Raw genomic sequence first — 15,619 nt, 5'->3', positions numbered from 1 at the left:
TATATGGATGTATAAATTCAATTAAATAATTATATTTAAAAATATAAAAATGCCTATGTACATTCAAGTGAAAATCAATAATATAAAATGTATCAATATATTAAAAAATAAAGCCTATCACTAAATAACCAATCAAATATACCAAAAATGTGTACCAATCATTATTATTATGTAGACAAATTAATTAAACTTAATACTTAACTGAATATGAATTAATTAAATATATACTAAAAAGATATATGATCTATAAATTATGACATGGCAGTACTTTATTTATTTATTTATTTTGCATTATTTTTCTTATTTTATTAAAAATATATATTTTATAATATTATTGTTTTTATTTAATCCCTCATCTGTAAGAGGTTAAATTGTTGGGGAAGGAGTTGTTCTAAAAAAACTATATATATATATATATATATATATATATATATATATATATATATATATATATATATATATATATATATATATATATATATGGTGTGTATATATATATATGAGCAATATCACATGAGTAGCAGTGCGATATGGCTGTATATCAGCACTGGTGGGTGGCGTGCGTTTGACGGCATAATTGTGTATAAAAAAACATGGAGAGTCTCAAGAACCCTTTTGTATGAGGAACTACTTTCTTCCGCATTGGATTCAAATCATCATAAGCTGACAAAACAGCTGAAAAAGCATCTTTGAAACTTTGGATCTGTAGTGTCTGCTTTTTGCTGGCTGTATGTGGGCGGAGTAATACACAAAGGGTAAAGAGGCTGTACGGGTGCTGATATTACTTAAAAATATCTTGACTATAAGCTAATCAGATTCGAGATTAAGATTTTTCAATATATATTTTGAAAAATCTTAAATAAAAAGTTTTAAAAATATATACTAAAACTTTAAAGTTAAAATGCAAATGTAAAATATAAAACAAAAAAATTATGCAAACTATTAATAAAAAACTGAAGAGATTTTGAGAATGTGGCCTGCATTCTGCTGTAAATAAATCATGACATGCTTTAGTTACTTATCCTGATAAAATAGGCTGACATTTTTTTTTACATTAAATTTTTTGAAAGTTTAAAAGATTTGTAAATTAGTTTAGTGTATGTATAAATAGTTAATTTAATTAACAATTAGCTAGCCGGCAAATTAATGAATGAATGGGTCAAGGTAATGAATTAATTAACTGACAATAAATACTGACAAACATGGATAGATAAATTGAGACAGAAGATGAATATAAACATTAAAAAAAAAAAACTTGCATGCACAAAAAAAAATGTGTATATACAATCAGGCAGTTTTACAGATTAAACATTAATTAAATGTGTTTCTTGAGACCCTAAACAGATATAGGATTTTTATTACGTTTTCTCAAGATTAGGATAAGTAATAAAGACACAGAACATGAAGGTCAGTATAGGCTTAGCTGTGCACAGCCCTGCTCTGATGAGATCTTTAATATTTTGATCACACCATTTTATGACAGCAAACAACATCTGAACATATGAAGGTTGCCAGTGGAGATAAACAGCATATGTGCGATGTTGGTGACTCAAGTGCTGCTCTCCTCCACAGAATTCCCCGCTGGCATAGATTCTCAATAAAAATGCATTTATGGTAAACATGGGGAATTAAATTTCAGACCAAGCTGATGTCTCCAAGTGATTCTGTGTGATGGGAGAGTGAAAAATATGAACTCAGGCAGCCAACACAAATACTGGACTCTGACTATAATGAGTATACATATACATTCCTTAAATTAAACCATGCAGTAAGAATGATCATTAACGCTGTTGATAAAAAGATGTGTATCTTTTGTTCCTGCTGCATCAGGCAGTACAACCTTCCCATCAACCTTCATCATATTATCTCACTGGACAGTTCATTTCACACTCTATGACTCTGTGCTTTCATGCATGTGTGTTAAAAAATTTATGTAAACTTTATGTAACTCCCAACTATTTTATAACTCACATACTCTGTCCATTTGCCCATCTTCACGATCACCAGTTCATCAAGAACAGCCTACATTACCCAGCATTGCCTGTTGTCATTCAGCACTCCAGTCTGCACCAGGACAATTGTTCTTCTCATTGTTCTTCAATGATCTTCTAGTGATCGACCCAAAAATCTCATCATTGATCTTTAATGATCTTCTAGTGATTCTCTAGAAATCGCCTCATTGTTCTTCAATGATCTTCTAGTGATCACCCAAAAATCTCCTCATTGTTCTTCAATAATCTTCTAGTGATCACCCAAAAATCTCCTTATTGTTCTTCAATAATCTTCTAGTGATCACCCAAAAATCTCCTTATTGTTCTTCAATGATCTTCTAGTGATCACCCAAAAATCTCCTCATTGTTCTTCAATGATCTTCTAGTGATCACCCAAAAATCTCCTCATTGTTCTTCAATGATCTTCTAGTGATCACCCAAAAATCTCCTTATTGTTCTTCAATGATCTTCTAGTGATCACCCAAAAATCTCCTCATTGTTCTTCAATGATCTTCTAGTGATCACCCAAAAATCTCCTTATTGTTCTTCAATGATCTTCTAGTGATCACCCAAAAATCTCCTCATTGTTCTTCAATGATCTTCTAGTGATCACCCAACAATCTCCTCATTGATCTTTAATGATCTTCTAGTGATTCTCCAAAAATCTCCTCATTGTTCTTCAACGATCTTCTAGTGAGTCTCCAGAAATCTCCTCATCGTTCTTCAATGATCTTCTAGTAATTCCCCAAAAACTCTTCTCATTGTTTTTCAACAATCTTCATGTGATTCTCTAGAAATATCCTCATTGTTCTTCAATAATCTTCAAGTGATTCTCCAGAAATCTTCTTATCGTTCCCCAATGATCTTCTAGTGCACGGGTGGCTAACCCTGTTCCTGGAGAGCCACCTTAATGCAGATTTCAGTTGCAACCCATATCAAACACACCTGCCTGAAATTATCACATGGTGTTCAGGTACTAATTAATTGGTTCAGGTGTGGTTGATATGTGTAGCAACTGAAATCTTTAGGAAGGTGGTTTTCCAGGAACAGGGTTGGCCACCGATGTTCTAGTGATTCCCCAGAAGTCTCAATTTTCTTATGATCTTATACTGTCGTAATTCTCCAGAAATCTTTTCATTGTTGTTTAATGATCTTCTAGTGATCCCCCAAAAATCTCCTAATTTTTCTTCAAATATTTTCTAGTGATTCCCCAAAAATTCCTCATTGTTCTCCATTGATCTTCTAGTAATTCTCCAGAAATCTCATTATTCTCCAATCATCTTCTAGTGTTCCCTCAAAATCCTTTCATTGTTCTTCAATGATCTTCAAGGGATTCCTGAGAAACCTCCTTATTTTTCTTCAATAATCGTATACTGTTGTAGTTCTCTATAAATCTCCTCATTGTCCTTTAATGATCTTCTAGTGATCCCCCAAAAATCTCCTCATTGCTCTTCAGTGATCTTCTAGTAATTCTCCAGAAATCTCCTCATTGTTTGCCAATGACCTTCTAATGACTCCCCACCCCCACCCCTACCTACCACATGATCACTTAGATGGGAAGCCTCCTTGAAAAACTAGGTTAAAGCTGGAAGTGATGCTAGTGAGGCCAGCAGGGAATGTTCATTCTGGTCTGTATGAATCCTAAATAACCAATATAATGACAGGGGCACTACACTAAGAAGCATCGTCTTTCAGATGAGAGATTAAACTGAGGTTCTGACTCTATTAGAAATTCTGCAGCTTTTCTTCTAAGGAGTTCTGGACTTATTCGGTGATGACCTTGTCTTAATCCTCCTAATTGTCTCATCCTGTTAATTAGATTTATCGATGTTTCCCTTATCTACCTACAGCTGGTGTGTAGTGCGCACACTGCTGCTGTTGTTCTGGCATCATCCAAGCTGCAAATTTTCCATTATGAAAGCAGACCCCCTAATTACTATAAAGCACAATTCGTGATGCTTGTATGTTTACTCTCATGGATCTGTTCTTATTCTCCAGTCTGCTTCTCTTCCTGTCTATAATTAACATAATTACTTACCTGCAATACCACTTTTCATTTGTTTCAACAAATGAAACATCTGTGTCTCTCAATCTGGTATACCCTGACAGAAGGCCAAACCAGGACACTAAGATTTCAACAGCATAATCATCTGTCTACCTTGGTGACCTGCTCTTTTTCATCCTTCCATTTTCTAAAGTAAGTCTATGATCATTTCTTCCATCAGTTACAAGTAAGAGTGCCAAGGTTACAGAGCCAGAGTCTACGACAGAACCAGAACCTGAGACCCTTTTGAGTTAATAATACAACCAACAAAAGACGTTTTTTACAAAAGGACAAGATCACCCTGGAGTCAGAGGATACAGCCCAAAACATCTCGGGTGTCTGGACCAAAAAATGGCACATGAACACACCATAAAGGACATCAGCCAACTAAATAAAGAGCACATGTTCTGTCATGTAGTATATCTTTTGTTATTAACTACAAACTGAGAAAAAAGTCTTTAGTGGGGTACAAAGCAAACTTATTTTGCTCACCTAACCTTTGAAGGGAATTAGCAATTTCTCCTCAGCTTTTTTCTTTTTGACCTGGTTGTGATGTTGCTCAGATGACACACCTACCAGACACAGGTGCTCCTGCCAATTTTCACTAGTTTTTACTAGTTTTTTCACTAGTTTTTCTTGAGTCCAAATAAAAACTGGAAAAGAAGCTCTTTCAACTTCTCCAACCTCCTGCTGGCCTGCAGATACCCTGCTTATTGGCTGTAGGTAATCACAGATCTTATTTTTAATTTCACATCTGACATAATTTTCACACAGCATTTCACACAGCATAATTTTCCATCGCCAACAACTCCAGATATTTAGCAGGCAAAATATTTCATGGGCATTGGCTACTCATCTGCAATTCTCTCAGTATTGCATCTTTGATAGTTCACACTGTGTGATTGTTACTCACATGAACGAGCACCAATATTTCTGTGATTTCAGGCATTTGTCTGTGATTTCTAAAAACCTGTCGGCAAGTCAAAATTGGGGCTAAAATCGTGCAATCTGAACGTGGCATAAGTCTCAAGTCTTAATGTTCTAGTCTCAAGCAAGTCAAGTAAATTTTTGGTGATACTCAAGCAAGTTATTTAGTTGTTTACTTCAGTTTTTGTTCTCCTACTCTGATCTATTGCTGAATAACCAATCAAATTGCTCTCTTCAGCCGTCGGCTGATGCCGATTTTACACACAGAATCGAATAACCTCAATCCAATAGTAACTCGACGAGGGCAACTTGTGAAACACATTAAATTCACTGACCGACTGATGCTGACCAACAGGAAACCGTCAGCTTGGTGTGTCCAAGCTTCAACAAAACATGATTTTCAAGATTTCACACTTAGCTGATGATTTATAATAAGTTAGTTTGGCATCCATGAGCTCAGGCCTCCATCTCGTTTGCAGGGTAAAGGGGAGATTGAGCTCAGGTAGATTATAAAAACTGCCCTGCTGATGTGGCTAAGGTAAACTACTTTGACAATGGAAAATTGCTAGGAGCCAGTGGTGTTCTTGCTGTGGGGCAACAGTGTTAACCACTGAGCCGTCGTGTCACCCAATCTAGGTGAAAGGGGGAGACGAAGGGAAGGAAGGTGGGTTTCTTCCAGATGAAGATTGTTGTGTAATGAAGACTTTGGTTATTTAGAGTGACTTAGGAATTATATGATTGAAGGATCATGGTTATCTAATGCGGGACCGGCTGTGGTCAATCATAAGCACGTGATCCACTCAACAAATAATGCTTAATTTAAGTGTCAGCAATATTTATGAACAAAACAACCAGATTTAGGTTAAACGTAGCATGGTGCAAAAGGTCTGTACTCCATCAGCTGCCTAAACGTTTGCTTCATGGTGGCATTTGGCATTTCCACTTCCACATTTACAGCTATCGCAAAAACAATCAAACAGGGATGCATTTCCCAAACAATGGCGTCACTCACAGATAGTACAATGAATTGTTTGGGAAAAGAATGATGTAGTGATGAGTGTTTCCCAAAACCTGTAGTTTCTCTTTCGCAGATCTGTCGTTTGAACCATGTTAGTTATAACATAAAACTCCCATAATGAAATAACCCAGACAGCACACATACGTTGGGCCGACGTCGTGCCGATTTTCAAAATTCCATCGGCGCGATGTCGCTCAGGGAGCGTTTGCTAATTGGCAAAATGTCGCCGCGACGTCGGCAAATGATCGGAAACGCTGTCCGGCCGATGTTAGGACGACGCAACCGGAAATACCGGCCGCTCCGCGGAGGCGCTGTTCTCAGGCGTTTTGCTCATACTTATGGACCACTAGCTGCAACAGCTGCTCATTTATAATAAACACGAGACACCACTCTCAATAACAGTTGAAGATTTATTAATATTTTCACAAACATACAAATAGATTAACATACTTTTATCACACATAACCATGTTTTACCACGTTTAAAACAAAACCAACAAGTTGTACTATAACCATGGCTGAACTACATGTGCAATAAAGATTTTAAATACAAAGTCCATTGCAGCATTTACATTAAGACCATAGGAATATTTACAAGTACTTCAAAACATGTACACTAAGGGAGACTATAGTTTACTATAGTAAAAACACAAATAACTTGTGTAAGCACATGTTATAATGCTTATATTTCTTAAATAGTGTTAAAGAAAATGCATGTTTCCAAGACTATACTTTTAATACCAGTCATGATAATACCAGTCATGTGTTCAGTATCCAAAAGACTTTCTTCAGGGAGTTACAATAATAAAAGAGTACACAAACACAAAATAAATACTAAGCAAACAATATTTACAGTAGTAAATAAAATCATACAAATTAAAATAATTGTCTGATAAAATCTTATTAAAGTCTGTAGTCAATTTTTTTTTACAATTTTTTTATAAATGGCATTCAACAATTTGCAATCTCCTCTGAACTAATAACACATCAATAATATAAAATAACAATACTTTCTCAGAGATAACCAGTTTTTTTTAGGCAAACTCTAATGCACGGCACAAAACAGATTTTGTCATTATACATATATATATATATATATATATATATATATATATATATATATATATATATATATATATATATATATATATTTCCGTTAAACAGAAATTAAGGGATTATATATATATATATATATATATATATATATATATATATATATATATATATATATATATATATACATACATACATACATATATATATAATCCCTTAATTTCTGTTTAACGGAAATATTTTTAACACATTTCTAATCACAATAGTTTTAATAACTCATTTCTAATAACTGAGTAAATAATATTTGACTAGATATTCTTCAAGACACTTCTATACAGCTTAAAGTGACATTTAGACGCTTAACTAGGCAGGTTAGGGTAATTAGGCAAGTTATTGTATATCGATGGTTTGTTCTGTAGACAGTCGAAAAAAATTGCTAAAAGGGGCTAATAATATTGACCTTAAAATTCAAAACTAAAATATAAATAAAAGAAATAAGACTTTCTCCAGAAGAAAACATAACATTTTCTTGCTCTGACATATATATATATATACATATATATATATATATATATATATATATATATATATATATATATATATATATATATATATATATATATATATATACTGTATATATATATAACTGGTTGTAAATTGTGTACAATGTTCCAAGAAAACAGACAAGAAAAATTAAAAGAAATAACCTGTCATTTAGTTTTGTTTTATCTTGTGGAATGTCACACATAAAAGGGGATATATAGGTGGAATAAAAAGTGTGTCGCCATCTTCTAAATTGTTCTTGTATGTTGTCTTCATCTTTAGTCTTCACAAGTGAGGCTGGCCCAAACCGGGACTGCAGTAGCCAAATCTAATCCTTGTTGTGGGAACCCTTAAATAAAGCAAGAAACCAAAAGGAGAAAGATTAGCATTGCAGCAGTTCATATTACCACAAATATATATTATTTGTTTCATGACACATAACTGGAGAATGTGTTATGCAAGTGCCTAGCTAAAATGTGTAATTTAATTTAAACTTAAAGAGTGTGTCTGAGCACTAATTTTCAGAAAAGCCATTTGAAAGTTAAATTCCTTGTGAAATTATAATGAATGTTTTTTTTGGTTTTTAGTATCATTGTGTTAGTATAAATCTGTATCTAAATATATGTCTAATCTTCAGACACCACATTACATGCAAATTAAACTAAGTTTCGTCAACTAAAATGTCACACTGTACACCACATTTAATATATCATAGCTAGGGCCAGGAGGAATCTGCAGATGTTTTTTGCTATTTCTGCTGAAAATTATGGTGGAAGTCTGCGGATTTCTGCGGAATTATTTTGGGAGTATCATAACTTAAACCTTAATATATGAAATATAAAAATAATATATTTTTAAGTTTTCTTTAATGTTTAAAATGCAAATCCAATTAGATTCACTTTATTTGGTAAATAAAGCAAGTTTTTCATATAACATATCTAGTAAGACAGAAAATATTACTGTACAAACCTCATTGTACATAAATCAGATTAACATTTTCACATTAGTCAATAATATTACTGAAATTAATTAAAAAACTGAATAAATATAGATTTACACACATTTACTCAAGTAAATAAACAGAATTAATGATAGGCTAAACATCTGCGGAGTTCTGCAAAAAATCCGAGTGGGTCTAATCATAGCTTTATTTCTGCTACAAAAAGGTTTTTCAGCAAACGACTTCTATTATATGTAGGCTATAGAGGAGGATATATGAAGAAATTATATATTCAACTCTCTAATTAAATGCACCTGATGCAGCTAATCAAGTCTTTTAGGCTTATTTGAAAAATTAAATGACGTGTTGGACCACAGTTGGACAACGCTCAGTGAGAATACTTTTTTGCACAAATTCTTTTTGTTCTAAAGAAACATGTCTGATTGTTAGCAATCATCAAAGAGCAAACTTTTTTTTTTTTTTCAAATAAATACTATGCTCTTAAAAAAAAAACTTTTCATACATCAAGAATACTAAAAATATGTTTATTTAAAACAGCTTGAGGAGAGAATCAGTACATTGGAATAATATTTTTCAGAAGGATCATGTGACACTTAATTATATACATTGTATTAAATTCACAGTATTACTGCTTGACAGAATTAATTAAATAAAGCTGACACTATCAGAAGAGAATTTACCATACCAACCTAAAAGCTATGAAACAGTAGTGTATGTTTAAGATGTTACTTACTAGTCCTATTGTACTTTGGAGGTTGTCTGACAGGAGGATCCCTTCAACTAAGCAGAATTCTCAGCAGATCATCAGCGTACACCAATCTAAGAATAAAATAAGCAATTTGTTAAAAACCAAAAATACATATATTTTATATTTCCAGGTTTATAGGATAGAAGAAAGCTAAAGCAGATTTAAAATGTTGAAATTGACAATTGACAATTTAATGACACAACATACCCCAAACTAAGCACGCTCAAATGGTTCATTTACATAAATGACAACTGCTGCTCATTATACCAATATTAACTGTTAAGGATTCATTCATTCATTTTCTTTTGGGCTTAGTCCCTTTATTAATCTGGGGTTGCCACAGCGGAATGAAAGGCCAACTTATCCAGCGTATGTTTTACGCAGCGGATGCCCTTCCAGCTGTAACCAATACACACTCATTCACACACACTTATACACTATGGTCAATTTTAGCATACCCAATTCACCTATGTCTTTGGACTTGGGATAACCGGAGCACCCGGAGGAAACCCACGCCAACACGGTGAGAGCATGCAAACTTCACACAGAAACGCCAACTGACCCAGCCGATGCTCGAAGCAGCGACCTTCTTGCTGTGAGGCAAACGTGCTACCCTCTGCGCCACCGTGCTGCCCTGTTAAGGAATCAGATTAATATAAATGAATTGACATGTTTATTTAGTGTCTGACACATTAAATATTGCATTTTTAAATATTGTTTCATTTTAAGATTTATTTCAGAATTAACTATAGAACCTGGATTAATCGTCACATTTTCCTGCACAGCAGCATTTCCAAGAACATAGAAAAACAGAATAAAGGCCAACTGAAAAGAAACAAAACAAAAAAACTCTGACTGAATGCTTTAAGTAACTGGCTAGGAATGGGCAGGTATAAGATTCTGAGGGTATAATCTTGGATAAAAATACCATAGGTTCACAGTATTGTGATTACTGCTCTGAAATGTGTTTTTTTTTTTAATCTCTGTGTAAAAAACAGCTACTTTTTCCCCATTGAACACAATATGTTTTATTTTAAGAAACATTTAAAATATTTTGTAACAGTAAACATGCCAGGCTAAATAATAATTTAATAAAATAGTACTATCTTCATTAGACTCTTCATTAAAACACTGATTTCTTGTGAAGGCATAATAAGCTATTTGTTTTTCAGATGTTTGCTGAATCGTGAGCTGACCAGTAGCTTTTGATGTGGAGGGTCTTTTGCTGCTGTAGATAATGTTGGACTATTTATTTAAGTCTTTGATAACGTGCTAAAAACCAAATACAATGCATCCGGAAAGTATTGATAGCGCTTCACTTTTTCCACATTTTTAATGTTTCAGTTTTATTTCAAAATGGATTAAATTCATTAATTTCCTCAAAATTCTACACACAATCCCCATAATGTGTGTTGACCCGATTTTTGTTAATCATTTACAAGTCAATATTGCCTATATGGATTGTGATTTTAACATGTAAAATTGCAGTGTTAAATGCAATGCCATCAAACATTTTAGACGCACCAGTGCAAAAAGCTAGTCTAGAGCACTTGGAATGCTGGTGTAGTTCTAGTTAAATTCAGTTCAGTTAAAACTGTATATGCAGCCGGTCTCAAGTATAGGATTTAGTATTTAACTAATCTTAACAACTAAACATTTACGAGTCTGTATTAGCCAGCTCATGTACTACAATGTAACAGATACTGTATATTGCCACCTTGATACTTAAGCTTTCTTTAAAATATTTTGTGTTCAACCGATTAATTAATTCTTTCATTTAATTTTTTCAATGCAATAGTATAGCTTACACTGGTGTATTTGTATGGACCCCCCAAAATAGCGGAGGCCACTTTCTGGCCAACCAAGTATAAACTTCTAGCCTAGCCACTGTGAACTACCTGTCTGTCCTGCTCCAGAACTCTTTGTCGGCTGCTTGTATGTCTGGATAGTCTTTTAACACTGACAAATACAGCCTCTGCACATCCTCACAACCAGGAGAACAGAATGACCTGAAAAATATAACCAACTGAAATCAGTTGAAATGTATTTGGTCTTGTGATGATGACACAAAAATAAATTATTTTTCACAAAGGATGTGCTGTTACCTATGAAACGGTCTATAATGAATGATCTTTTGATCCTGTTTCCTTGATGTCATTCACTCAGAGATGGTTTGGACATTTGATTGTATCTAAACTGTAATGAATTTAAGTTACAAAAACATTGATAGCAAGACCATTGATCTTGTAACTTATACAAATTGTTAAGTATTGAACAAGTCTGCAACCAAACTAGTCAAGTTAATAATACTAATCTCAACCTAACTATGATTAGTTGTCTTGTTTCTGCTGCCCAGACGGTCTCTCCACCTGCTGATAAAAAAAAGAAAAAGTATGGTATTTTTACAACAATGAAACTGCAAACAACTTAACTATAAGGGGGTAAGCAGTGAGCATTTTTTATTATAAGCAATTTACTGAATACTTTGTCACTGGTATTGCCTAAAAACCAAACGTCCCAAGTTTGGCTCATAGCTGTCCACACATCTGCCCAGTAGCTTGTGGTAATACTGAAGACACTGATCAGCTGGTCCAACTGAGTTTGGAGTTGAACTGCAATCAGGCATCCAATACTGCAAAGAAAGAGAAACTCACTTTGGGTTAACAAATAATGTAATCCCATCCACGCATTTCAAGTAATTGTGCAGTTAATTCTCTTGTTGAATTTTCTGAGAGCTTATGAATATATTTTGTCTTCCCAAAATAGCATGTACTGAAACACAATATATTATATAAATATAATTTAATAATAGCGTGACGTGGTGGCACAATAGGTAGTGCTGTCGCCTTACAGCAAGGATGCTGACTCGAGCCTCGGCTGGATCAGCTGGCATTTCTGTGTGGAGTTTGCAAATTCTCCCTGCGTTTGCGTGGGTTTTCTCTGGGTGCTCCGGTTTTGCCTACAAGTCCAAAGACATGGGGTACAGGTGAATTGGGTAGGCTAAATTGTCTGTAGTGTATGAGTGAGAATAAGCGTATATGGTTGTTTCCCAGTGATGGGTTGCAGCTGTAAGGGCATCCACTGCGTAAAACATATGCTGGATAAGTTGACAGTTCATTCCGTTGTGGTTACCCCAGATTAATAAAGGGACTAAGCAGAAAAGAAAATTAATGAATGAATTTAATAAGAGTTAAACTGATTTGTTAACATGTGTGTCAGGAGCTGATCTACCTTTTAATTAATTTTTTGCTTAATTTTTTTTAACAGGTAAATCAATACACTTTTTCTATGCTATTTGTGAGATTGTGTATGTTGTCAAACTGATGAAAATGTTTTCTCAATTTACTTTAACATTTTTGTGTGTGTTTATGTTTTTATAACTTGCAGCCGTTGTTAAATTTAAAAGTATTTTAAACATGGATGGACATCTAAATGCATAAAGGGCACATATTTCAACAAATTATGAAATATTTCCAGATAAATCAATTTTGAATTAAAATGTATATTAATCTCCAGACTTGCATCTCCCTGATCTTTTTAAAAGAACAGCCCCTCGTTTGCTTATCACTGTTTGACAAGTGTCTGGCAGTCAGTCAAAAATATACTTACATATAAAGATGTTCATCAGCTACACAGCACTTAGGTTAAACTTTGACCTTCTTTTCAGTTGATGTGGAAAACAAAAGCAAAAGAAAGAAAAAACAAAACGACTGAATACAAGTTGCATATCATGCCTGTACAAATCAAAATGTATTCATTTAGGGCTTAAATTGACTTGTTTGAGGATGAGTTAGGGTGTAAGGGATGGGTTAACGGTGTAAATATACATGTAATTCATAGCTATGATGTAAAGCTGAATTTTCAGCATCATTACTCAAGTCTTCAGTGTCACTTGATCTTTCAGAAATCTTGTTTTAAGATGTTGATTTAGTGCTTGAGGTTGAACTAATATAATGGCGATTATCAAATGGTGCTGATTTGCTGCTCAAGAAACATTTCTGATTGCTATCAATGCTAAAAACAGATGTGATGACAAATAATTTAGTGTAAACTTTTTTCTAAGATTTAATAAATCAATTAATCATAAAAAAATTAAACAAAATGAAAATCACAAATATTACTTCATTAGCAGCAAATCTGCATATTTATTAAGTTCTGAAGAATCATGTGATGTGAAATTTAATACCACGTTTCATTATCAAAACTTTCTTAAAATAACTACAATAAAGACAAGTAACATATGCATAATATATAGACATGTAACATGTGCATAATGATGTGCAATGGAAATTCATATGAATTAATCCTCTGCTTAAAGTTACCTGTCTTTCCTGCATCTCTGTGATCAGCTCCCTTCAGAAATTTAGGAATCTTGTGTTATATTTTCTGTAGCAGGGGGTTATTCTCTCACTCCTGAAACCACAGAACACTTTTTTTACTTAACATTTGTTTAAGATACCATGAAATATCAAAACACGATTGAACTTTTGATTCACGGTCCTTTACAGTACAATGCGTATTTTACACTACATATGGAGTGCATTCAATAAAACATTGACAAAACCTCTCATCTACACATAAAGAATAAATAAAAGCCAAAATTTTAACAAACAAGTTTAACAAGAGCTAACATTAAGTAAGTTAACGTAATATTACCCCGACGCTAACGTTACCAGTGCTAATATGCTAACGGACTTTTACGAAGACTTACCACTCTTATATAACATAATATTCAACTGAATATTCATCAATTGCCAATAATAAAAGTGTGAGGAACAGTTTTATGTAGTATTTGCTTTGTTTTAGGGACTAAACTTACCTGAAAATAGTCAAAACGGCAGCTTGAGAGAAGTCGTGTTGTGTCTTTCAGGTGTGGTGTCGTGTCGTGTTGCAGCTTCGTTTCCCATAGCAACATCCTCTCCGCTCCAGTGTTGGAATGAGACGCGCGCGCGCACATCAAAGTCATGCAGTATTATATTTATAAACATGACCACTCCATAGACAATTTAAATAATAACCTTGTATTTTATATCTAGAATTTAAAATGTATTTAGCAGTTTTATATACGCTATTATCTTTAAGACGAGCTTTATTGCCTACTAACAGTTACAAAACAAACACTTTATTTGTGCAACAGATTCACTGTCAAAATAACCAATAAATATAAATGCAAGTATATATAAAACAAAGATGTCACTCTGTAAAAAGGGGTTTATTTTAATTAAACAGCCGAAATGCAGAACATACTTGATTTTTACACTGGGAAAAATTTAATAGAAAAAGCCACGATGAAAAAAGCAAACAGCAAAAACCAGAAAAAACAACGTTTTCTTTATTAAAGCATAACAATAAAGCTTTTATATTTTAATGAATTGAAATCATGTATTGTAGGCATTTTGGTCAGTTTTACTGCATTAATGTAGGCTATTCAAAGCTGGACCGACCGACGCAGTAGACATGATGCATGGCGCGTTTGTCCAATTAATTATGCACGCAAAAACTTACTTGTAAACAAATATGTTGCCGGATTCTTTCATGGGCATGAGAGATAAAGTGCTTATATAAGTGCTTCGTCGGCCTCTGGTCGTTAACCGATGCAGAGCCGACGTTTGTTGAGCTGGAACAATAGAACACACGACCGAACGATCATGCGTATGTTTGGCCGACCATATACCGATGTTAGAATTAGAGGGGCCGACGTGTTGACCTTCGGCCGACGTCGGCCCAACGTATGTGTGCTGTCTGGGAATGCTCTAAACGGGGTGAAGTAGAAACCCATAATTTCTTTGTGCAAATTATATTGTTTTACTCGCACACACATTTAAAAAAATCCAATATTAGTTTTGGTAAAAACAGGCATTCGTTTTCTATATTAACTGAAATATATGTAAACGGCACATACAGGGCCTGTGTTACCTTTACAAAATATTATTGAGAACATTACATATTCTATTCTAAAACATAAAACCACCTACAAAATGTATTCTAATATCATATATAAAACATATAAAAAATGAGGCTATTTAATAAGAAATTAAATGTAATATTTATTATTTATTATGAAATGAAAAAAATTCTACTTAAATAATATTATTAATATTAATGATGATGATAATTAATATTAGTATAATAATAATAATAATAATAATTATTATTATTATTATTATTATTATTATTAAGATATGGTTTATTAATTTTTTTTAAAAGTCTACTTTTACAATTTGACACATGCAAACAACTGCAAAGTGTTCTAACCAGCAGGCCCATCTCATATACAGTAGATACTTAATAAAAACCCTATACATTAAAAGCACTAACGTACGTTTTTTTGTTTT

General features: G+C 33.5%; 1 long non-coding RNA gene across 2 annotated transcripts; it reads right to left on the bottom strand.

Moving 5' to 3' along the window:
* Positions 1 to 7,737: 7,737 nt before the first annotated feature.
* LOC141381263 (uncharacterized) lies at positions 7,738 to 14,176 on the bottom strand. 2 transcript variants are annotated; one of them, XR_015481071.1, is made up of 10 exons: positions 14,104 to 14,176; positions 13,607 to 13,697; positions 12,136 to 12,243; positions 11,769 to 11,916; positions 11,610 to 11,656; positions 11,390 to 11,480; positions 11,183 to 11,310; positions 9,847 to 9,918; positions 9,270 to 9,355; positions 7,738 to 7,924 (listed from the first exon to the last, which is right to left on the bottom strand). It is a non-coding gene; the product is annotated as an uncharacterized LOC141381263 (long non-coding RNA). The 2 variants fall into 2 exon arrangements; XR_015481072.1 differs by lacking the exons at positions 7,738 to 7,924; positions 9,270 to 9,355; positions 9,847 to 9,918; ... (1 more) ...; positions 11,390 to 11,480; positions 11,610 to 11,656 and adding an exon at positions 12,894 to 12,943.
* Positions 14,177 to 15,619: the final 1,443 nt, after the last annotated feature.

This window comes from Danio rerio, chromosome 3, assembly GCF_052040795.2.
Source record: "Danio rerio strain M-AB ecotype USA chromosome 3, GRCz13ab, whole genome shotgun sequence".
NCBI lineage: Eukaryota > Metazoa > Chordata > Actinopteri > Cypriniformes > Danionidae > Danio > Danio rerio.
This window is presented reverse-complemented; position numbering and strand designations above follow the sequence as displayed.